Here is a 25,844-nt window from a genome sequence, read left to right as displayed (position 1 = left end):
CTGTGTGTGTGACGGAGAGGTGAAGGGAGAAGAAAGTTTGGAGCCCCGGTGGCTGCCGTAAGCTCACTCTTCCTCTCGTTGCCTCCTTCCTGTCCTGTCACCTGCCCCCAGGTGAGCTGGGGCCGAATATGCTGCTGCTGTTTGGCTAGCGAGGCTTCCCCCACCGCACCTGTCTGCTCCAGCTGGATCCTTCCTCCTCTCCTGGTCCCTCGTTCCCATTGCCTAGACATCTTTCTAAAAGAGCTTGGACTTTCCATACAGGCTTGACTTTGAACCTCAGCTCAAACCTGAGAATTTCACTCCCTGCAATCGGATTAACCAGGACCTCAGTTTCTTTGCTTGTAAAGTTAGGCAGTGGAAGCTTCCCGCCAAAGCTTCTGTGATGATGAAATAAGTGAAAACTTAAGAGTGTGATGGGCCGTTTGATGTTTAGTTGCTAAGTTGTGTGCGACTCTTTCAAGCCCATGGACTGTAGCCCTCTAGGCTCCTCTGTCCATGGGATTTCCCAGGCATGAATACTGGAGTGGGTTGCCATTTCCTACTTCAGAGGATCTTCCCACCCCAGGGATCGAACCTGCGTGTCCTGAATTGGAGGATGGATTCCTTACCACTGAGCCATTGGGGAGATCTTGTGGGCGGTGGGTTGGTCCTGCACTGCCCATGGAAGGAAGCCTGAACATCATCTCCTGTCACGGCTGTGCAGGAGTAGGACAGACCACAGAGCCAGTCAGAGTCTGGAGCAGGAGAAAACGGAACTCTCGGAGAGACCAGAAGACTACAGGGAGGGTGGGCTCGGGAGTGAGGTCACTGGAGACCTCATACTGCATCATACCAAGGAATAATCAAGCTAAAGCTGCCTGGATTTCAAGGAAACCCCACTGCTGTGCGCCTACCAAGAGCTTCTCAAATCAATCTGCTGAGACTCAGTGTTCAGGCAAGTGTCTTTGTCCCCATCGGCTTTCCGGAACAGCCCACTCAGGGCTTTCAGAGAAGGCTAATCAGAACTCAGGGCTAGGCCCAGCTGCATTAGAACCCTTGGAAAGCTCTATGTGTCTCCCTGGGGGTTTCTTTGCCAGCAATTGCTTTGTCTGGATTCTGCCAGCCTCCCCTTGGTTATTCCCTTTAAGCTGTAAATGCTGGTATAATTTGATTGAAACCACCGTCAAAGCCAGCCTTGGAGAGACCAGGAGAGGAAATGTCATTAAAAGGTGCAGAGGCCAGGGAGGGTGAGGGTGAGGGGCTGGGAGGGCAGCCCCAGGCGTTGTTTCTGAACCTCCGCCTCCGTCTGGTTACTGAGCCCCCTTCCCCCTCGAGGGAGGCCCGTCCTACACTGGGACCCCCTTAGATGCCAATATGAATCCCTTAGATATGCCTCATGCCTATTTGATGGAGGAAAACGTTGGGGACACGAGAGATGTTTAAAATGATTCACACTTCTAGAAAGAGGGAGAGGGTTCTTTGGGCCAGGCGGTCTCCTGGCCCTGCAGGACTAGGGTCCCTGTCTGCCTCCCTCTGGCTTCTTCTGGGGTCTTTTGCAGTTGCCCGAGGGCTTAGCATTTGAATGTGTCTGAGCTTCCCTGGTGGCTCAGATGGTAAAGCATCTGCCTGCAATGCAGGAGACCCAGGTTCAATCCCTGGGTTGGGAAGATCTCCTGGAGAAGGAAATGGCAACCCACTCCAGTATTCTTGCCTGGAGAATCCCACGGATGGAGGAGCATGGTAGGCTACAGTCCATGGGGTTGCAAAGAGTCGGACACGACTGAGCGACTTCACTTCATTTCCTGTGACCTTGGAGACCATGAGAGGCATTCCCTCGTTCTCTGAGCTGCTGTGGCAAGTTAGATGGGCCCACATGGGCGCAGGGTACGCGTTTAATTCCCTATCACGCTGTTGCAGTGTGCCACGCACCCCGAGGCAAGGAGAGATGAGTAAATCAGAGACTGCTCTTGAAGCCCGTGAACATTGCCCAGCTCCTTCCTCCACAAAGCGGACAAAGCTGTGAGTTGCAGGGAGTATGAGGTCTATGCCGCGGGGAGGCAGGAATGTTTCAAATTGAACCAAGTCCCACCAGGCTGGGTGTGGGTGTGATGGATCCAGACAAGGTCACAGAGAAGAGGCCTCGGGAGTGCGCTCATGGTGGTTGGGAGATTCTGATGAGCGAATGGGAGTTTTAAGTGCGAATGTTCAAAGGAAGCCAAAACGGAAACAGATTAAGGGCAGAAGGAAGTGTTAGGAGAACAGAAGCCCTGGTAAATTGAATGTCCTATGTATTAGACATTTCCTTTTTTTTTTTTTTTTCCCAAGAGGAATAGTCTTTTTAAAGAATATTTGCAATTTGCAAAATTGAATGTATCATTGTTATTGAGTCATAGACTTTGATAAGTTTCACACTCATACATATCATCCACATTACTTCTGAATATTAGCATTCAACACCATTCCGTTTTGAATGGTACACACAAACAGCAAGTAAACATCCCAGCTCTGTCTTCTTCTGGACCACAAGCTTCAAAACGTGATGCCTTATCGAAGGGCAGAGGCGTTGAGTGGCAGAACTTAATTTAAACAGTGATAAGAAGCATAGGATTTGTATGACCTTTCGTACTGAAAGGAGAAAGGAAAATATTATTCTGCTCTTCTATTAAACCCTGATGGGTTGCGGCACCCAGAGGGCAGGGTTATGTCTGATCCCCACTCCTCCTGTTTATAACACAGGGGACAAGGATCAGAGGTGGCGGTCAGAAGGTCAGCATTATGAGAAGAGACTGAGATTCCTCACACTGGCTTCTTACGTGCCAGGTTTGGTGCCAAGTTCCCTTCGTACAAAACCCCTTCATGCTCAAATAACTCCTGGCAGCTACCTCCTACTGTTACCCTGAATGCCAGGGACAAAAAAGGAGATTTAGGGTTGAGTAATGTCTTACTGTTGGGGCTTCCCAGGTGGCTCAGTGGTAAAGAACCTGCCTGCTAACACAGGTGATACAAAAGATCTGGGTTCAACCCCAGGGTTGAGAAGATCCCCTGGAGAAGGAAACAGAGCTGGAGTGTTTATTTTCTATTTGTGTGTATGTGTGTACCATTCAAAATGGGATGGTGTTGAATGCTAATATTTAGAAATAATGTGGCTGACCTGTATGTGTGTCAACTTTTTCAAACTCTGTGACTCAATAAGAATGATGCATTCAATTTTGCAAATGGCAAAATTCTTGCCTGGAGAATCCCATGGACAGAGGAGCCTGGTGGGCTACAGTTCCTGGGGTTGCAGAGAGTCGGACATGGTTCAGCAACGGAGCACACACACACGCACGACGTCTTGCTGTTGGGGAGCATGGTAGAATCTAGAAACGCTTGATCTCGGGCACTGTTTCCAGAAACCACCCTCTACACTCTGTGTCATGTTCCCTCACCTGGCACTACTGTCCTGCGACTCCCTAACAAAGCACCACAAGCTGGGTGGCTCCAGGCCACAGGGATTTATTCTCCAACAGCTCTAGAGACCAGGTCTAAAATTAAGTTCCTGGTGGGGCCACGCGGCCTCTGAAGCCTGCAGGAGACACTCCCTCCTTGCCTCTTTCAGCTCCAGGTGGTTGGCCGACAATCCTTGCCCTCTTTGGTTTACAGCCGTCTGGCTCTGATGTCCACTGCTTCTCCACGTGGCACTCTCTCTGTGTCTCTGACTCCTCTGGGCCATCTTCTCGAAAGGACACTAGTCACGTGGGATGAGAGGATACCCTTGTCCACCCTGCTCCAATAGGATATGCCCTTTCTGCACCAACCCAATTTTCAACTAAGGTCACGATCTGAGATACTGGAGGTTTGGACTTCCGCATACCATATTTTGGAGGAGACAATTCACCCCACAGAAATAAGGACTACTCGTTTGTGACTTGTATTCAGATCCACAGAGCTGATCCAGTCTGAGGAAAACAGATACACACACGTGTAAATTAAATCAATTTTCTGGATGAATAATTTCATGCAGAGGAAAACTCAGATATACAGAGTCTCATTCTCATTCAATACTGGGTAAAAATAACAGGTGCAAAGAAAATTTTTATTTGCTTTAAATTGGTTGACAGTGAGCTTGACACTAAGAGGGCTTTTGTCGCCTCTTCCCAGTTCTACGTGGTCATCCGTTAATCTTTCTCTCTCTGTTCTGTCACCACTTTGAAGTGAAGTGAAAGGTGCTCAGACTTTTTGCGACCCCATGAACTATATAGTCCATGGGATTCTCCAGGCCAGAATACTGGAGTGGGTAGCCTTTCCCTTCTCCAGGGGATCTTCCCAACTCAGGTATCAAATCCAGGTCTCCCGCATTGCAGGCGGATTCTTTACCAGCTGAGCCATCAGAGAAGCCCAAGAATACTGGAGTGGGTAGTCTATCCCTTCTCCAGAGGGATCTTCCCACCCCAGGAATCGAACCGGGGTCTCCTGCATTACAGGCAGATTCTTTACCAACAGAGCTATCAGGGAAGCCCTAAGGGGGCCCACTTTAAGGGGGACAATTATTCCTCTTTGTTATGTCTCACACTTACCTCTGTGCCTGGTGGGCATGGACACTCAATACCCAGAGTTTAGGACTGACTGGTTGGTTTCACAGTGTTAAGAATAAACTTGCAACCTACTTCTGATGTGCTTAAAAAGAATATTTTTTCAATTGAAAGACGTGGCCACACAGTTACTCCTAGTAATAATGGCAGCTTATTCTGTGCAGCGGGGAATTGTTGGGCAGCCCTGGGAGACCCCCCTTGCGGGCGGAGGCTGACTCACACATGTCCCACAGAGCTGCAGTCTCCTCAGCATCACAGGCTCGGGAGACAGACGTGGAAACTTCTGTGAGATTTTTGGCCTCGGTGCACTCAGAACAACCTTTGTTCTGGACAGGACCTGGATAGTATTCAGGTTCTTGTTGCTCAGTAGCTCAGTCATGTCCATCTCTCCATGAACCCCGTGGACTGTGACACACAGGCTCCTCTGTCCTCCACTGCCTCCCGGAGTCTGTTCCAGTTCATGTCCGTTGAATCGGTGATGCCGTCTAGCCTTCTCGTCTTCAGCCACCCTCTTCTGGGGATCTTCCTGACCCAGGGACTGAACCCAGGGCTCCTGCATTGCAGGCACATTCATTGCCACCTGAGCCAGCAGGAAGTCCTTTCATTTCCTTAGGAGTTCTTAGATGTGAGAGTCACTCAAGGGGCTCTTTCTTCCCAATGAAACTATGAAATCCTGATGCACAACTAACTGGCAGGCCCCATAGAATTTGGAACCTATTTTAAAATGATGCCATCAAGGTTAAGACCGTGGCTCTGGTTATTCTGTGGCTTTGGAGCAGAAACCCTGGAAGAGACTCTCATGAACGTCTCAGCAGGACTCATGTGTCCTGGCTTTGGGAGATGCTCTTATGTTCCTTCTCCATTTTGCTGTGCAGACAAGGCTCTTTTATTTTTATCTGTGTGTTGGGTTGGCACTTATTCTGAGCCCTTCTTTTGCCAGATGAGGAAATCTTGCTAGACCTACCCCATACTCAAGTCACTTACAGAGATTCCAAGAATCTCCTAGCACCCGTTCAACTTAGTTTCAACACAGTAGTCAGGCATTTATAGATACAGCTGCTTCACCTCACGAGGATAAACCTCTTGTCTCTCTAGGTTCTGGTACCCAGCCATTGATCTGGTTACCATGGTGATGTGACAGATTTCCCCATAGTTTCATTTGGCCCCTGGACACCTGATGAAGGGTGGCTCTGCAGGAACACATCTTCCCTGCTCCACTGGCATCAGCTGGAGAGAGTTGAAAGCTGTGGCACCTGCAGATCTCTCCCTCACTCACCAGGGTTAGCACTGACTGGCTGACTCCTCAGCTCAGGAACAGCTCCACGTGGTCTCTGGGCCATCTGAGCTTCCTCCCAACATGGTGGCTGGTTCCCAGGGCCAGTGTGCTTAGAATAGCTCCAGCAGCTGCAGCCTCATCTTCCGTGACACAACCTCAGCTGTCAGAAGCGTGGCTACCCCCAGTGCTGAATTTCCTACTCTGGTCCCAGAGGCCTGCCGGTTTCTGTGGGGGAGCAAGCAGACCCCAGCGCCTGGTGGGGCACCTCAAGCTTCTGGAAGATCTTGAGATGGGAAACGCTCCCTTGGTCCTGTCAGGGAAACACCATCCACCCCAGGTCTGAGGATTAATTCAAGGTACCAGTGGTGCAGCCCATGCTTTTGGCTCTGCTCACATTTACACACAAGACTCTGTTATGCATGCTTCCTCAGTCATGTCCAACTCTGTGTGACTCCATGGACTACATGCGGCTTCTTTGCCCATGAGATTTCCCAGGCAAGAATACTGGAGTGGCTTGCCATTTCCTTATCCAGGGGATCTTCCCGACCCAGGGATTGAACAAGCGTTTTTTACATCTCGAAGATTGGCAGGCCGGGTGGATTCTTTACCACTCTGCACCCTGGGAAGCACCAGAAAAAAGACAGGCGATTTTTTTCACTGATTTTATCTTTATTTCCATTTTCCTTCAGCATGAAAAATGCTTCTTTTTTTACTTTTAATCAACCTCCAATGCCCTACTGCCATCTTTCTTGTTATCTTAATTTGAATATCTAATGTACATTAACAGAGGATGAGATGGTTGTTGCATAGCATCACTGATTCAACAGACATGAGTTTGAGCAAACGTCAGGAGATAGTGAAGGACAGGGAAGCCTGGCATGCTGTAGTCCATGGGGTCACAAGGGGTCAGACATGACTTAGCCACTGAACAACAATAACAACGTGCATTAACAAAGACCTTCCGAGTTTCTGTTTGACTAACCCCTCTCTTTCATCATCTTCCTTCTCACTTATTCCAGAAAACACTACTGTTACTTACAGATAGAACACAGAGGCTGAGAGAGAAAGGACACACACCTAGTCATGGGGAAGAATTCAGTTAGAATCCCCTTTCTTAACACATTGGTGCTAATCACTAACTTCGTTATTGTAAACCAGTGGTGACCCTGGAATGTTGAAGGCTTCTAAAATCAATCTATCAATTGACCGACCAATGGATCTATAGGAGAACAGTCTATCTCAACTAGCCATTACACTGCAGTTTTCAGGGTGTTAGCCTAGGAACAGACAGACCTCAGGAAGCAGTCTTCCTTTTGCTGATGCAGGAAATGAGTTTTCAATAGTTAAAAATCTGTGGGGTGTACACACACACACACACACACACACACACACACACTGCCAGGCAGGAAACGAGAATTATTTCAGAGATGCCTCATCCTGCAGCTCTGAACACTATCAGATGCCACATTCAGGTTTGCAGGCTGTGATTTCCGAGCCACGGTCTTGTCATTGCATTTCCTGCATGGACTCCGGGAGGGTCCCTAAGTGGATGCTTTTCATCTCCAAGGAAGCAGAAAAAATGGTCTTCTCTGCCCCCTGCCCCTCCCTCCTCAACCTCACAGGAAATGCCCAGGTCTTAGACTGCAAGTCGCAAAGCTTTTGTTTCCCAAGAGCTGCCACAGACCTCATCTGGCCAGCTGAATGGAGCCTGCAGTGTGCTGGAATAAAGCGACTTAAAAATCATTTCCTGGCACAGGGAAAGGTTGCGGTAAGGCTGCTGCAGAAAACTCCTTTGTGCAGCCCACCCTGTGCTCCCTGCAGGGTCAGGTGTCACACTCACAAATTAAAATGTCAGTTTGACAGTCTGTGCTGCTGGCTGGGCTGCAGAATTGCTTCCTTGGCCAGTGAAGTCATACTCAGGGGCTTCTGGGAAGGCCCTGTTCTTAACACAGCTAGATGTGTTCGATCATGGCAGGGAAGCATTTAGTCATACCAGGGTCTCCTTGTGTCTTTCAATTCCAGTCACATAGAGGAGATTAAGCACCTCTGAGGTATCTACCTGGCAGGGTCCTAAGGCTGTTTGCATTTCTACAAGTCTTAGCCACATAGACTCTTGTCCAGTGTGCATTTTCCTGATGTTTACAAGTTGTTTTATTTTAGGATACACAGCTCAGTGGGCTTCCCTGGTGGCTTAGCTGGTAAAGAATGTGCCTGCAAGGCAGGAGACCTGGGTTCGATCCTTGGGTTGGGAAGATCCCCTGGAGAAGGGAATGGCTACCCACTCCAGTGTTCTGGCCTGGAGAATCCCATGGACTGTATAGTCCATGGGGTTGCAAAGAGTCAGACACAACTGAGCAACTTACACTTTCACACACCTCAGCTCGGTTGCATGGATGTTGTCTTGCTAACACAGCTGCTTTGGTGACTTGAGTCAGTAGCACTTGAGGGATTTGTCTTGATCTCCTATTTATTAAGGAGGCCAAATGCTGAGGCACCAAAAAGACTTTGTTAAAACCCTCTTCCTCCAAGAGGTAGTTTCTCAAGCCACTTGATCACTTGCCTTGAAACCTTTCCTGGCAGTTGGTGTCTTAAACAGGCTGCTTTCTCTTGTAAGAGTTGCTTCTCATGATCATGGGCTACATGCAGTCTTTGTCAACTGAGCAAAGAAGGATAGTCAGCTATAAAAGAGGGTGAAGGCGAGAAGGGAAGGATAAAATTAGGGGCCTCCAAATCCTACAAAATGTACCCCAGAAATAGAAGAAGTCATCTTACCATCCCATGAAAAAAAATGCTTTTTTTACCTAGGAGTATCTTGAGAAATGTCTAAAAATATCCCTTGAGAGTCCCTTGGACAGCAAGGAGATCAAGCCAGTCCATCTTAAAGGAAATCAACCCTGGATATTCATTGAAAGGATTGATGCTGAAGCTGAAACTACTTTGGCCATCTGATGTGAAGAGCTGACTCAGAAAAGAACCTGATGCTGGGAAGGATGGAAGGCAGGAGAAGGGGATGACAGAGGATGAGATGGTTGAATGGCATCACTGACTCAATGGACATGAGTTTGAGCAAATTCCAGGAGATGGTGAAGGACAGAGAAGCCTGGAGTGCTGCAGTCCATGTGGGTGCAGAGTCGGACATGACTTAGCAACTGCACAACAACAACAACAAAAATGTCAAGTCAAAGTATACACATTTTTCTAAGGCATCAAGCCGGAGTCTTTAGGAAACACTCAGGGGTTTTTCCTGGGCTGCAGTCATCCTCGTAGACACGTAGGCAGTGCCATATGCCGTATGTTCAAAGACCTCTTTGATGCCCGCAGTTTCCAGCTCAGCGTTTCAGTTTTCCACTGAGTTCTACCCTCTTTTCTGTCTCCAATATGTAGTCCAACATTCCAATTAAGATCTGGATTTCTACAAAGATTGTGTCATCATTGAAAAGTGGGTCCCACCTGCTTTATGATGTCTTTTTAGCTGCTTCATTCCCCACCTTGCTTCCCAGAGAAAGGGCTTGCTTAGCAAATGGGGGTCCTCCCAGAACCCTCCTTGGTGATGGCACTGGTTAATGTTGCAGTGGAAATGGCAGGTGATATCCTCCATTCAGAGACCAAGACCCGAGTGGAGAAGCTGCCCTCGGAAGGAGATGGAAGCATCACCCACACTCTTGTTGGCCCCAAAGGCCAGCATGGAAGACCCCTTGACAGCATTCCAAGCCTGGGGAGGGACGTTTCATCCAGTTCCATTTCTCCTGATGCGCCTGAAGGCAGAGCCCTGTAGCCCCTACACAGTCAGTCTTCAGGGACAGATCCCATGAGCAGAATAAAATAAAATGCCTGTTGTCTGGCTGGGTGCTTGCCTGCGAGGAGTGCGGTGTTGCTGGCTGACAGCGGAGGGGACTACCTGGTCTTGAACCCCTGAAAATCCCTGAAGACCTTTGTGAGACTGAGACTGTATGGGTGCGTTCCTCCATATTTGTTCTTCTTCTCTCCAAAGAGCATCCAAGTTAATGAAAGCCCAGGTAAGGCACAACGGTGATCTAGATCTTGTTCATTCCTGATCCCTGGTGACAGTGAACCTGGATCTCTAAGTACCGAAGGAAGAAGCAGTCTGCCTGGACTCTTAGGCATGGTGGTAAACTCAATGATGCTCTACGGAGCACTTGGTGCATCAAGACCTGTTCCTTAGTTTTTTCTGTGCCCAATAATTCTAATTTTCTTCCTTTCTAGTACCTGTAAACAGTTGATCTCACTCGACCTGCAAGTGAGATCAAGCCAGTCAATCTTAAAAGAAATCAACCCTGAATGTTCACTGGAAAGACTGATGCAAAAGCTGAAACTCTAATACTTTGTGAGAGAGGTGAGAGAGGTCTCCTGGCACAGGGCTGGAAAGGATCTGTAGAAAGATTTGGTCCAGACCCATCTTTTTAAAGAAGAGGAATGCGGGGGGCGCTCCGCAGAAAGAGAGAGGCAGTGGAACTTCCCTCAGCAAAGCCGAGGGGTCCCGAGGAGAGGTGAGCCTGCTGTCCGCCAACCCAGCTCCTCGGCGAGCGAGAGACTATCAGACGCGACAAGGGTTCCATCTGAGCAGTTCGACTTTATGGCCACAAACTCTTGGTTTATATAGGCAAGCAAGGGGGTTCTGCGAGGGATGGCCCATAGTTGCACCAATCACGTTAAAGGTCAAATTATAATATGCATATAAGGATAAGGCGTCATGAGCTTAACAGGAGTCTATGGAAATCACGCACTGTCCACGTGTACGGAAGTCAAGAGAGCCAATCAAAAACTTTAACATAGACTACGCCCCTATCTCTTCCACCGGACGCCATCTTGGCTTCCAACCGCAAAAGTTAGCCCCCTTTTTTTTAAGGTTTCCCACGTAGGGCCCCACAGAGGAACAAGATTTGTTTCATGTCATTCAAGCGCTTAATCATCCCACAAGCCCAGGACACGTCATCACAGGGCTCTCTTCATCCTCCAGTGTGCTGCTTCTTTATTTTCTTACAGACCTCTTTTCTACAAAAAAATGCATGTCTGTACACACATACACCTGGGCTTCTCTGGTGGCTCAGTGGTAAAGAATTTATCTGCATTGCAGGAAACCCAGTAGACTCTGATTCGATCCCTCGGTCAGGAAAATCCCCTGGGGTAGGAAATGGCTACATACTCCAGTATTCGTGCCTGGAGAATCCCATGGACAGAGAAGGCACAGTCCGTGGGGTCACAAAGAGTTAGACATGACTGTAGCGACTGAGAACACAAGCATGCATATTTAAGATATTTAAATACACTTTATTATATGGATTAAATATATTAATATATGTTTAAATTCTTTGACCATCTCATGGGAAGAGTTGACTCATTGGAAAAGACCCTGATGCTGGGAGGGATTGGGGGCAGGAGAAGGGGACGACAGAGTATGAGATTGCTGGATGGCATCACCGACTCGATGGACATGAGTTTGAGTAAACTCCGGGAATTGGTGATGGACAGGGAGGCCTGGCATGCTGCGAGGTAAAGAGTCAGACATGACTGAGCGACTGAACTGAACTGAACTGAAATTTTGTTTTAAATGCAATAAAATTGGAAATAGCCATAGAAAAAAATAAATATGGTTTGTTTTATTCTGAATGTATATGCCCTACTATACACACACACATACACACACACACACACATATATATATATTTTCTTTTTTTTTGCCTTTTAGGACCAATTAGTCTCATTCCCTGAGGAACTCTGATACAGAAATACTGAGAGAAAATATATTACAAGCCCTGCATTTTGACAATCCTTTAGAGAAAGTACCTCTGCATTTTTGAATCCAATATGCATTTTCCTCACGTAGTATTTACATACACTTTGATTTACAATGGAGTGTGGAAAATACAGTCCTTACAACAAGAAGTAGCTACCCATGCTTCAATTTTCAGGGAGAAAAATGATACTCCAACACCATAACATTTACTGATTTCCCAAATCCTAATCCCTGATTAGGTGAGACCCTATCTCCTAGGAAATATGCAAATGAAGAGGAAAGAAAAAAAATTGTCCTGCAGATTCTAGCCTTAAAAAAATCATAAATGGTTTAGTTTCATGTAAAAAAAGAATGAAAGAGCGAATCTTAGTAACTCATATCCACGAGAGCATTTCCCTTCTTCTTTTCTTATTTATGAACCAGCTCGAGGCCACAGCTCCACCCCTCCTACCTCCCAGGCTCCCCACCCCACGGAGCTCTGAGCTCATGCAATCTGGATTCACCATCAGCATCTCGGACAACAATGGCTGCAACACGACACCTCCCCCATGCCAGGGTATAAAATCTGTCTCACCCCAAAGCCGCGCCACTAATTAAGCCGGAGCCTGGTGCTTGTGTGCAGAGAACAGTGAGGTCGACATCCCAGCCCCCAGGGGAGAGAGTTTCAAATCACAGTCAACAAAGGTCCCCCAATTCAGGTCTTAAAGGGAAATGTGCCCAGGGTGGCCTGAGGCCCCCGGCTCAGGCTCAGTTCTCGCTCTGGTTTTCAGCAAATGGTTTTCTTTCCTGCTCTTGACTGCTGAACCCGACCACCCTTGTCTGCGTAATTCAGATTGATGGTCACATGCAACATTAGTGGGCAAAACCTCTTCCTTAGTTTTCTGACTAAGGTGGAAGAGCCCAGTGGGATTTTTGCAGTTGGTGGAACTAGAGTGGAAAACTGCACTTACTAAAGCTCCTCTTGATGAGGGTGAAAGGGGAGACTGAAAAAACTGGCTTGAAACTAAACACTGAAAAAAAAAAAATTAAGATCATGGCATTGGGTCCCATTACTTCATAGCAAATAGAAGGGGAAAACGTGGAAGCAGTGACAGATTTTATTTTCTTGGGCTCCAAAAGTCACTGCGGATGGTGACTGCAGTCATGAAATACAAAGATGGTCACTCCTTGGAAAGAAAGCTATGACAAATGTAGACAACGTATTAAAAGGCTGAGATATCACTTTGCCAACAAAGGTCCCTATAGTCAAAGCTATGGTTTTTCCAGTAGTTATGTAAGGATGGGAGAGTTGGACCATAAGGAAAGTTGAGCACCACAGAATTGATGCTTTTGAACTGTGGTGCTGGAGAAGACTCTTGAGGGTCCCTTGGACAGCAAGCAGATCAAACCGGTCAATCCTAAAGGTTTGGATATTCATTAGACGGACTGGTGCTGAAGCTAAAGCTCCAATACTTTGGCCACCTGATGGGAAGAGGTGACTCACTGGAAAAGACCCTGATGCTGGAAAAGATTGAGGGCAGGAGGAGAAGGGGACGACAGAGGATAAAATGGTTGGATGGCATCACTGACTCAATGGACATGAGTTTCCCCTAGCAGGAAAGTTTTCACCCCAGCCTGAAGCTGGAGGTGGCTCTTACTCACTACTGGTCCACAGATTAGGGGTAACACTTGATCCAGGGTCTATAAAAAGTGCTAAAATTTCCCAGGAAAATGTGTTTGCCAAACAAGGAAGTGTGCAGGGAAGGGCGTGACAAAATTTCAGAGAAGGACCAGGTGCTCAGTCTTGGAGAGGCTGGATCGCTGTGCGTGTGCACCATACCAGCCTGTTTCCAGTCCTGCCCCCTCTGAGAGCAGTTCAGAAAACTCCCAACGTCAGCTGTGAAAAGATGCCAACCACTGTCTGGATCTGTGAAAACAAAATCTTGCATTTTTAGTAAAAGTTAGAAATGTATATATTTACCAGTTTCTGAAAACAAAGTAAACCAATAAAAAAAAAAACAAACATGGCATATACGTTGGTTACTTTCCTGGATTCATCTGATCCCAGTGAGAGAATTTCTTATGCAGATCAAGAGCAGCGCGTGGCTCCAAGATATTTAAAAAAATAGCTTAAGTAGTAACATAAAAACACAGGAATAATAGTGAATGTACTACAAGGGCCTAGGGCTCCGAAATGTATCTTTTATTAAACAGTGCTGATATGATGGCAGTATCTGAAACAAGTATCTTCATGGGATAAACTAAGAATGTAATTGGCAGGGCACATGCATTTGTGTATGAACACCACATAGGTTCAACCGTGTACATATGTACTGTTCAAACATATGTGTGTAGTTGCAATTGCTTTTCGCTTGCCTAGGTAATCTTGTGGATTGTGTCATCTAAGGCATCACCCCAAACCAACCTGATGTAATGTTGAACTTCATTCCTTCCTTTTTTCTGCTTTCCCTTCTTCCTTCTACAAAAGCTAATTTCTAATATATACCAGATTTGAGCCAAGTATATTAAGAAGTCTGAAAATAACTGTTCTCATGGAGCCTCTATGGAGCTGAGTTCCAATACTTTGGCTACGCGATTTGAAGGGCTGGCTCCTTGGGAAAGACCCTGATCCTGGGAAAGACTGAAGGCAGGAGGAGAAGGGGTGACAGATGATGAGATGGTTGGATGGCCTCACCAACTCGATGGGCATGAGTTTGAGCAAACTTCTGGAGATAGTGAAGGACAGGGAAGCCTGGCGTGCTGCAGTTCATGGGGTCTCAAAGAGCGGGACATGGCTTAGCAACTGAACAACAGCAACAGTGGAGCCTATTTATAAGCAGTGAACAGTAATACAAAGAACATGAAATATATACCTGCATAGATGCTTGGACATTTTTAAGTAATGGCACAAAACAAGTGGTAGCTTGTATGGAATTTGAAATCAGAGTTCTGTGTTCCAATCCCATCTCTGCTGCCAGGTACCTATAGCATCTCAGTGAATTGAATTTTCCTCCAGGAAATGAAAGTAATTATATTTGTGCTATTCTTCAGAGGAATAGTATAAATGATTAAAACTGTCAAAACACTGTAATAAAAGTATACAACATCAGATAGCATACATACTTAGGTACACAGACACCTATAGAAAGTCCATCTTTGGTCCAGCCTTGACTGATAAGGAATTTCTGGAAGATGAGCGACATAGATGTTCTAGACTCAGCGAGCACTCTGGGTGCAGCAGGTACACAGACACACAGACAGAAATACAGCATCGCCTCTAAGAGCATCTTCCATCTTTAAGAGCATCGCCAGCATCCCACACCTCCTGTATCTACACACTCACAGGTTAAACGGACAGCAGAGTCCAGCTATCACTGCTGACTCTCCTTCAGGAGTTACCAGGAGAAAACGTTTGTCGTCTCCTAAGTACAGAGCCCAGCTCTGCAGTCCTCTGCTGTGGCTAAGGGACTGAATGTAAGCATCAGGATGACTATCCAGACCCACCAATGTGGGTACCAGTAACAAAGGGAGGTTTCAGAGACCTGGCAGATGCCCCAAGACAACTGACGGGCACTGGACTCCTGGCCCCTGCGCCTCCCACTGGCCTCTACTGGTCTCTCAAGAGAATGAATTCTCACCGCTGTCTAGGGAATTTAAATAGAAAATTTCAGAGATGGGATGAATAAGTGGAAATCGTAAATTAAATCTTGAGTCAGAGAGAAGGCGATAGATGGGAATTGAGTGGAGAGAGGATTAGAGATAAAAGCCAGGGATGGAGCCAGCAGACATCAGAGAAATTTCAGGAGCCAAGATCAAAATAAACAAGCATCGAGACAGCTTGGCTTCGGGAAGCGCCTGGCCTCCGGGGTCTGGATGGCGGAGGCAGGTGTGTGCGGCAGCCGTAGGGACTCTTGCTGCAGGGCTGAGCTAGGACCAAAGTGGAAGAGAAAACTCAAATAGGACTTGGCTGATCATTCCTTAGGCGATAAGGGTCCTCTCCTAAGAGGAAACATGGGAGCAATCCGACTGGTATATCGGTCCCAAAAGTCAGAGCAACATCTAAACATCTGTGAAAGTGAAAGTGAAGTTGCTCAGTCGTGTCCGAACTTTTGTGACCCCATGGACTGTAGCCTCCCAGCCTCCTCTGTCCATGGGATTTTCCAGGCAATAGTACTGTAGTGGATTGCCATTTCCTTCTCCAGGGGATCTTCCTGACCCATGGAACGAACCCGGGTCTACCGCATTGTAGACAGACGCTTTACCGTCTGAGCACCAGGGAAGTCCCAAACATCTGTGCAATGTGACCAAAAGAACCCTGGGTGAGGCTGGCTTCAGAAGACCTGACCATCAGCTGGCTTTGTGATTTGAGGCAGGACTGCTTCCTCTGACTGGATATTTCATCTGGGACACCAGGAGGTCATACCAGGAAACCCCCGAGTTCCTTCTGTTGCCGCACTTCTACTGTTTAATAACGAGTGCTTCTAAGAATCTGTCCTTTAGCGTTGCTTTGAGTTACTCTGTTCTGAGCAAGACAATTTCAAAATAAAAGAGGAATCCCAGTAAACACAACGGAGACAGTGCCTGGAAGAATTAAACTTAGCACCAGGAAGCTCTCAGTCCATGTAGGATCAGGGGAGGGGGGTTCTTTGCTTTTTTGCAAATCCAAGTAATCCCACTGGATTTGCAGTAAATCAGGCACACAGTCACCCAGCCCTTGACACCTACGGTGAGGAAATTATTTGATTTATTTACTGTGGTAGACTTAAAGCATTCCGCTGGCTGGTCTGACAGCAGTTGGCGGCAGGAAGAAAATTCAAATGCAGCACTTCGACTGCGTGTTGTAGGAATCGCCTCCCAGAAGCTGAAATATACATCAGGGCTGGCTGGACACAGAAACCCTTGATATGAACCACATAAGGCTTTAGAGATGAGCAGACCAAAAGTCGAGCTTCCCTGGTGGCTCAGCAGTCCCTGCATCGGGAAGATCCCCTGGAGGAGGAAACAGCAACCCACTCCAGTAGTCTTGCCTGGAGAATCCCATGGACAGAGGAGCCTGGCGGGCTATAGTCCATGGGACCGCAAAGAGTCAGACACGGCAGCAAACATCCAAATGCACGTACATTTTTTCTGCCTTGTGTCCTTAACCATTTAGTTTCCCTTGCAAACCGTTTGGTCACAGAAAGAGCTGAATCCAGGACTGTGGAAACTGGAAACCATTTAAAGTTTTCACCTGTGTCCAAACAAATGTTGATTCCCTGCCAGCCCGCTCTTTGGATGATGCGTTGCATTTTTCTTACACATACACATGTGCTCACATGCACACCACACCCATGCATGCACATTCACAGACACACATACACACAGGCATGACCCCCACAGACACACTCATACACACACACACGAACACACACATTTTTATTCCAAAGCACAGCACCGAGCTTCGTCCCCACACTCCACTTCTCTGCTGGGTGCAGGAATTCCTGGCCCTCCTTGTGTGTCTGGGGCTGGTTGGTGCTCCAGGAGCTCCTCGCCCCGGGTGGCACCTGGTGTTATCTGTCCCTCTCCGGCCTGTCTGTTCTGAGGCACCTCCCTGGAGAAGTCACACATTCCGACACCGCAGAGCCAAAGCATCTATTTTCAGTGTCCTTGGAGGCCTCCTGGGTCTTTACCTGATTCCTGCCCTGTGTCCTTCATCTGGAAGCCCTGCTCCTCGGGTGCTTTCCTCCGACCCAGCTCTTGTCATCCTTCTTGAGATTCAGCACCCTTCTGGAGGGAAATGTCAGCGTTCATTCTTTAAAACAAAACTGTAAGTGAGTGTCTGCTCATCGTGGTTCTCTAACATGGCTGGCTCGGGGATCTTCAGAACACAGAGATCCAAACAAAATACGCCTTTGGAAGGAATGCAAATGACCTGTCTGGCTTTTCTGAGACTATTTAAAAATGACTAAACACTTTCTATTTATTAGTTATTCTTTCAATTAATTAATGAGAGATTCTGAAGATGTAAAGATGAATAAAAAATGACTTCAAGAAGTTTAGAAAGTAGCAACTTAACTTATTAAACTCTTAGCAATAACCTGAGTGTATGTACGTATAAGATCTTACAAATGTCGATGCCTACCCATTAGCAGGTGATAGACAGCAGGAGTGTATGATTACTGACAAATTCCTCCCAACTAAGGCCATGTTGAAATGCCTGTTCAGCTTGTGTAAGAGAAATGTTTGTGCTTTGACCCTGTTCAAACAACCTTCTTTTACCATCTGGTCTCATGTCTAATCAGTCATGGCAGCAGGTAGGAGACACTGAATACATGATCAATGGTCAGATAGTAGGTGGTTAGGCTCTTGGGGCCATGTGATCTCTTGTGATCGCTCAGCTTTGCTGTAGTTCCAAAGCGGCCATAAACAAAGCAGAAATGAGAGAGGGTGGCTGCTGACCAATAAGACTTCCTTTACAGAACCAGGTTGCAGGCAGATCTGGCTTGTGGTCAGCCCACTGGCCCCTGCTCTGCCAAGTCTCAGACTGTTCAGGGACCACAATGGCCAAGCTGAAACGATCCCTTCTGTACACTGGAATTTTTGTGTCCGTTACAATACTTATCATCTCTGCATTTTCTCCACACTCACAGTTCAGCTACAGAACCTGCTTACTTTGATAACTCAGACTTTCCCCATTGCTGTGTTTCAGAGCAAATTTTGAAACAATTCCAGGGCACTAGGTTGAAGAAAAAGGGGCTGAGACAGGCAGAAAGAAACACAAGGGGTGAATCACTGAGCTGGATGCTACTTGGTGTTAAGAAAAGTCCAGTGCTCCATCTCAGGGAACCATCTTCAGAGATGCCACATGGGCTATTGACTTCTCCAGAGCTGCATCTGTGGAGAAGCTGTCTACTGGGTCCTACCTCCCATTGGCCAGAGATTAGGCTGCGTGCACGTGTGCTAAGTTGCTTCAGTCATGTTCGACTCTGTGTGACCCTGTGGACTGCAGCCAGCCAGGCTCCTCTCTCTATGGGATTCTCCAGGTAAGAATGCTGGAGTGGGTTTCCGTGCCTTCCTCCAGGGGACCTTTCCAACCCAGGGATTGAACCTGCATTCTGTTTTATCTCTTGCATTGGCAAGCAGGTCCTTAGCACTAGAGCTGCCTGAGAAGTCCAGAGATTACCGTATGGGGCATTAAGTCCCCATTCTTATAGGCTACACATGCACAAGTGTGTCCCACTGGGTTTCGTGCTCTGCTCTAGGGGGGCCCTTTTCACGGATGAGGTCAGGGCTGTAGTGTTGTACCTTCTGACACCTCTCCATTGGTAAGCAAGTGTCCAAGGGGCCAGCATGTACCTAAGAGAGGGCCCATGTACCCATACCTTCAAATACCCAGAAATCATGGCCTCCACTGTATACAGATCCTGATTTGTTGGGGGTTTTGTCTGAAAGAGCAGAGCCGTAGATTCCCCTTCAAAGTGGTGTTTGGCCATGTTTCTGACAAGAGATAGTCAAGAGGAAGGAGACAACTCTCCACTGAGCAGACCTTGAGGCCACACTGCCTTCCTGTTCACCATTCAGAGATGTTAGAGCCCATTGGAATCCCCTTACCCTCCTACATTTACCCTACTGTTGAGCAGCAGCTTGAGTGGTTTGGTTGGTTCTTTGGGGGGGTGATCCCAACCTTCCTCCTGGAAGGAGCTGCTGCCGCTGCCCTTTAGTCTCTCACTCTCGACTGCCATCCATCACTTGATCTAGAAGCACCAGAACAGTCATCTTAGACCATCATTCATACTCAGTTACACCAATAATGCTTTCTGGTCTCTTGGTCCACTGGCCTGAGGAGACCAAAGCAAAGAGAAGGTGCTCAGAACTTCCAGGCAATCTCTACTCATCTCTACTGCAGGAGCTGCCCATTTGGAAATTAGGGTCAATGAAAGCAATGGTGAAGAGGCCAGTCTTAACTCCATCTTTGGACCCTGTGCTCATACATTCTAGCTGTTGAGGGCCCATTTGCTTGTGTTGGTTCAGCATTTATGCTGTATCTTGGAAGCCATTTCCTCAATACCTCTTACCGTCCACCACCAGACTCAGTCTTTGACGAGCCACACACCTCTCCATCAGGCTAGGTGCTTCCATGTGATGGATTCGTGGTAAAACCCATGGACACATGCCTATTGACTCACATCATTTGCCTATAAAATTGAGTCTATTGGTCTGGGGAAAAGTTGCAGGTAATCAACCTGTCAACAAAGGGCTCTCTGGTCTCAAGGAACGATGCCATAAATTCAGCATCACGGTCTGCTACTGGCTGGCTGGGGGGTTTCAGTCACAGCGGTAACTAGTTTGGCCATGGAGAGAAATCAGGTTCAGGACAATAATACTGGGTCACTTAGTCAACCATTCCCTGAACCCTATTTGTGGACATACTTATGTGACTTAATTTATTTTCTTATTTTTAAAGCCATTTTGTGTATGGGATTGAGCTGAGGAAAGAAAGACAGTTACTGAGAGCCAGTGGCAATCAGCTTAATTAACTCTATTATTATTATAAATGGAACCAAACCAGCTGTCCAATAAAATCAAATGTAAAACAGAGGCTGCCTAAGAATGAGTACAAAAATGCCCATTATATCTGGCCACATTAATTCTAGTTTAGTCCACTGTGGAGGTGTCATCAGCATTTTTTGGTGCTGGGCATTCTCTCCTGCTCTTGATATATTGAGTGTAGTTAAATTGAAAGGGTGAACTTCATTCTGAAATTTCCAGTGAAGTTCACAGATGAGGCCAGATTTCAAAGTTTGTAAAGCATTACTTTAGTGATTTCTAACCAGGGTACTTGCTGAAAAGACAGACTCTCTCGCCCTACTGTACATCAAGTAATTAATGATCTCCGAGAGTGAAGCTTAGGGATCTGTATTTTCAACAAACTCTCTGGATAATTTTCATTACTGCCAAGACGGAGAGCAAATGTCTAGAGAACATTGGCTCAGATCAGAGTAAGAGTAAGAGTGGGCCAATTTAGCTACTTGGGATGAAAAAGTCCTCCTCACTAATCCAGGCTCAACGTTTCACGTGTCTATTTAAACTTTTAATGTTGAGCTGGAAAGGGCTGCAGCTTCCTGGCCTGAACTGACTACACTTTTATTCAGTCAACCTCTAACACTAAGTAACCTTGGAGAAATGACTATTTTGTGGGGCAGGGGGTGAGGGGCTCCATTTACTCATCTGGCAAGAAGATTACATAAGATTATATATAAGTTCCTCTCTTCATAAGAAATTCTAAAAAAACTCAATGACATCAACCTTGGGGAGTGGTTACATAACTTTTATATCCTTAGGCAGATTTACGTAATTTCATTTTCATTTACTGATTTTGACTTTTCTATTCCCACCATGACATTTTTATGGGTAAGCAAGAGGGCAGTGGGAAGGATGTGGTGAACAGTAAATGGCACCCCAGAGATACCAATCAGGAGGAAACCATCTCTGAGTTAAGAGTCCTCTTTCTGAAACTGAAGTTAGACATCTTGAAAAGAACTTAACATGCTCTTATGGTACACAACCCTATGACATAGTTGAAAAGTTGTTCACCAGGTGAAATTTCATCTGACTTAGATTTTCCACTTCTAGAACTCACACAATTTGAAAGTAGATTAGACAAAAATCTATTAGAAAGCACACTTGTGTACTCAAATGATCATAGAAGATGCTCGGTGTTATTCAAGCTAATATAAAGTTATAACCATATGGGCTTTATTCTCTGTGTGGTCCTACAGGCATCTCCCATTTCACCTACAGCACGAGATTTGGCAAGATTCTGCTTTAGCCTCTAAGCATTTGCTTCTAACCTTGTAAATCTGATGTGAATATTCATCACATTTTCCTGCTTCAGTCAAATCCCTGGTCAAAACTCTGTGACCTCGGTGCCTATAAAAACAACCCCAATCAACGTGTTGAGATTGCTTTCCTCGAAACCATCATCCTCTCCCCAGGCTCTGCAGTAGGTAATGAAGTCCTAAAAGCCCTAAAACCCAGCATTGTGATGAGACACATTCCAGCAGCTTAGGCGGAATTCCAGGCCTCTCTATGCTGCTGGCCAGATGCTGGGCCATCTACAGCTCGGGACTGCCTGACCACCCAATCAAACTTGATATACACAGTTTACATCTTCCATGCTCTATCACTGTGTCTTTGAACAATTCCATCAACAAATCAAGTAACAGAATCGGTTTCCCCACTAGCCCAAGGAGTTTGTTCAGGTCTAACTTATTTTAACAACATTCAGGAAGGATGAAGTTTCCTGTATCTGTGTCTTCAACCTGGAGGGCTCCACAGGGCAGGGCAGTGCCCAGCAGGAAAACCGCCTCTTCACCTTCAGGGAAACAGGGCCGGGATGCGGGAGAACAGCTCAGGGACGCAGGTGAAAAGCACAAGGATGCAGCCAGGTGTAATCTACATGGGCACGAGCAATGGTACTGCACCACTAGGAACAGCACGTCCAAGGCCCATCCTGTGTGCTGAAAACACGCTCCTTCACCTTCAGCACCACCAAATCCACTCCATTCAAACGCAGTCTCCTCGTCACACATTTTGAGCACTTTGAATGGCCTTCCATTTGCCGTCAACCCCCTAATGAAATGCATGTGCGTGACAGCAGTGCGTGTCCTGTGCACGCAGCGCTGGGGTTAATGGAAGGGCTTTCCGACTTTCTCAAGGTGTGAATTCATAACAAGAGCTGGTGTGTGCAGAATTTAACAGCCTGTCAACTGTGTGAGTGGAAGATAATGAATTCAAGTCCAGTTGGGTTTTTCTCTGGTTTGCAGGTTTATTAACAAGGAAAATACAGACGCAGGAGCCACCTGGAAAAAATACAGCATGCTTTCTGAGGGGCCTGCAGTGGGAATGGTCTTTTGCTAAAGGCCGACCTGACTGTTGGGAATAGCTAAGTCCATCTACCTGCCTCCTCTTTCCTACAAAATTAAATAGACTTCACATGCACTAACTCCAAACTTGGTGAAGAATAACCCCAAATGAGCCATTTTGAAATATGGGCATGATTTTATCGGAAACCTGAACTGTACCTTCCAATAAGGCAACCACTGGCTGTAGTATGTAACTTCTGAGCATGTGCTGGTCCAAACTGAAATGTGCTGTAAGGGTACAAGGCATACTAGATTTTAAACATTTACTACAAAAATATATCATTTACTATAAAATATATCATTGATATTTTAATGTAAGCTATACATAGAAAGGGCTTCCCTGGGGCTCAGTGGTAAAGAACCCATCCGCCAATGCAAGAGATGCAGGTTCAATCCCTGGGTCAGGAAGATCCCCCTGGAGAAGGAAATGGCAACCTACTCCAGTATTCTTGTCTGGGAAATCCCATGGACAGAGGAGCCTGGTGCACTACAGTTCATGGGGACACAAAGAGTCAGACATGGCTGAGCAACTAAGCAACAACAACAACAAATACATAGAAATGATAATATTTTTGATATATTTAGTTTAATAAAATATCTTATTTGCATTTCTTCTTTTTTACTTTCTTTGGCATGGTTACCAGAAAACTTAGTTATGTGATGGCCTCATGTTATCTGTCTGCTGGACAATGCTACCTTACACTGTTTTCATCTAACTTGAACACTGAATAAGTAAGTTTTTTTTTTAGGTGTCCAAATAATCCCTTGACATTTGTATACCGCATTTTTTGAGATTATATCTGCTTTTCTCCGTTTCTAAAATGTAGCTAATATAGCTAAGCCGCTTGTCTTTGGCATTGATCACATGCTTTTTCAGTGGTTGGTTTGCTTTTCCCAATCATGGTTCCCATCTTCTCAACAATAGTATCATCTCCTAAAGAGAGGAACCCCAGCTTCAGTTCAACTCGGTTTGTTCAAAAATCAAAAAGCATTCACTGAGTGTCAGGTGTTCAGCTAGGCTGTAAATAAAATGAGGAGCAGCACAAAAACAGACAGACACCAGCAGAGTCGAAAACACCCAGTTCTCATGACACTAAATTTTAAGAATCTTGCAGCATCACGAGCTTGTCTGAGCCCTCGACCCTGAAAGAAATCCACAATATCACAATATCTATTTGATTATTTCAAGTGAGAGCTGAGACTGTAAATAAAGCATGTTCTACTGATCATAGGTCTACTTTCAAGAATATATGTGATTCAAAAGATGATATAAATAATATATAATTACCTAAACAATTATTTCAGAAACAAAAATATGCATGAATAGAAGAAAAAACATTTAAATGCTTCTTAAAGGTCACATTAGATACATTTACTGTACCAGCAATTTAGCTTTCCAATGCTGACACTACCCAGCCCGCAAGCTTGCCATGGTGCAGTAGACCTCACTGCGGGAGCCGACTGCACGGGTATTTTGGGGAGCACGAACAGAGCTAAAAATATCTCCCCTGTTTTATCTTCTCCAGTAAGCTCTTGCAGAGTTGAATTTCCTCCCGTTGGAGTCTCTTCCTATTAAATGGCAGGTGTGTTTCAGGGAAAAGGTAGTTAGCTAAGCCCCAAGAGCCCAGATTTTCTGTCTCAGGTTGCATCCGGGAATGAGACCAACAAGCAAGTTAAAGTTGGCAGAGAATGGGTCATTGGGGTTTCTCGCCCCAAGAAGGGGAGATTCAAGTTAAGCAGCACCAGGGGAGAAGACAGTTCTGGGTCTGGGGGGTGGCAGAGTGAATGAATGCCCAGCAGGGATCAAGCTTTGGTTGGTGCACAGCAGAAATAAAAGAGAGCCCCCAAAGCCCCAGAACGGAGCTTCCTTCTTCCTCCCAGCTTCGTGCGCTGCTTTCGTGGCTCTGGGCACCTCGCCCTCCCGAATGAGCTGGAGGGTAATTTGGGTGGAGCCGTGAGGTGAGCTCCCCAGTGGCACAATTAGCATGGCTCTTTCTGTCAGTCCCCCGGGGGGGTGTCTAGCCAGAGCGCAGCCATGACGTGGATACAGTTTAGTGACTGTCAGCTGTTTGCAATCTGCAGTCCCGTTGAACTTCTGGCCAGATTCCTTGTTTTGAATGCTCTCCAGACTTTTAATAACATGTATTAGCTTTTCTTTGCTCTATTGAAATTTTATAAATATGAGACAGTACAAAGAAAAGTACAATAGCTCATAATCCCATCACCCACAGATAACCAGAGCTAATATTTCTGTGCATTATTTTCCAGGCTTTCTTTGAATATATTGAACAAATTATTTCCTCAGTTCTAAGATTTTATAGATTACAAAATGCCCTGTCATGATAAGAGGGCTTTTTGGAAAAAAAGGAGAATGGAAAGGAAAGGACGTAAACACCATCTCATTCAGTGTGGACATGATTTGTAAGGTACATATCAGTTTACACCTGATAAGGGTGCCTATCAGAATACAAAGTAATGTAAATGTAGATCCTATGATGCAAATGTATCAAATTTCAGGGATATTACTCTGTTAAATAGGAGGAGGGATGGCAACCCACTCCGCTGTTCTTGCCTGGAGAATCCCGTGGACAGAGGAGCCTGGCGGGCTGCAGTCAGTATGGTTGCAAAGAGCTGGACAAGACTGAAGTGACCTAGTATGCGCGCACTCTGTTTAATACCCACGGGACAATACACTGAACTCCACCAAGTGGCTGTATGTTGTTTGGTCTGTTTCTATCTCCCAGGTCTCTCTGGGAATCTCCAGGTGACATCGTCCTGTTCCCTAAGCATACACAGAGGGCACCTTCTGCCTCTGCACTCCAGCTGCCGACCACTGGCTCCTTTTCTGGAGCTAAGCTGTGGCTCTCTTAGTTAGTTAGTGTTAGTCGCTCAGTCGTGCCCGACTCTTTGCGACCCCATGGACTGCAGCCTACCAGGCTTCCCTGTCCATGAGATTTTCCAGGCAAGGATGCTGGAATGGGTTGCCATTTCCTTCTCCAGGGGATCTTCCCAACCCAGGGATCGAACCTGGGTCTCCTGCACTGCAGGCAGATTCTTGACCGACTGAGCTACAGGGGAAGCGCTGCTGCTGCTGCTGCTGCTGCTGCTGCTGCTGCTGCTGCTGCTGCTGCTGCTAAGTCGCTTCAGCCATGTCCGACTCTGTGCGACCCCATAGAAAGCAGCCAACCAGGCTCCTCCGTTCCTGGGATTCTCCAGGCAAGAATACTGGAGTGGGCCCTACTGAAAGCAAATACTAACCAGCGTTTAAGGTTTGACCAACACCCCAGGTTTTCCCTGGCGGCTCAGGCAGTAAAGAACCTGCCTGCCATGCAGGAGACCTGGGTTTGATCCCTGGGTCGGGAAGGTCCGTGAGGAATCCC

The 25,844-nt window shown here is 46.5% G+C and overlaps 1 non-coding gene across 1 annotated transcript; it reads left to right on the top strand.

Moving 5' to 3' along the window:
- The first annotated feature begins 1,574 nt into the window (after positions 1-1,574).
- On the top strand, positions 1,575-1,646 carry TRNAC-GCA (transfer RNA cysteine (anticodon GCA)). The gene has a single exon. It is a non-coding gene; the product is annotated as a tRNA-Cys (tRNA).
- Positions 1,647-25,844: the final 24,198 nt, after the last annotated feature.

This window comes from Ovis canadensis, chromosome 3 (assembly GCF_042477335.2).
Source record: "Ovis canadensis isolate MfBH-ARS-UI-01 breed Bighorn chromosome 3, ARS-UI_OviCan_v2, whole genome shotgun sequence".
Lineage (NCBI taxonomy): Eukaryota > Metazoa > Chordata > Mammalia > Artiodactyla > Bovidae > Ovis > Ovis canadensis.
Note: the sequence above shows the minus strand (reverse complement) of the source record. Positions and strands in the feature narration are given on the sequence as shown.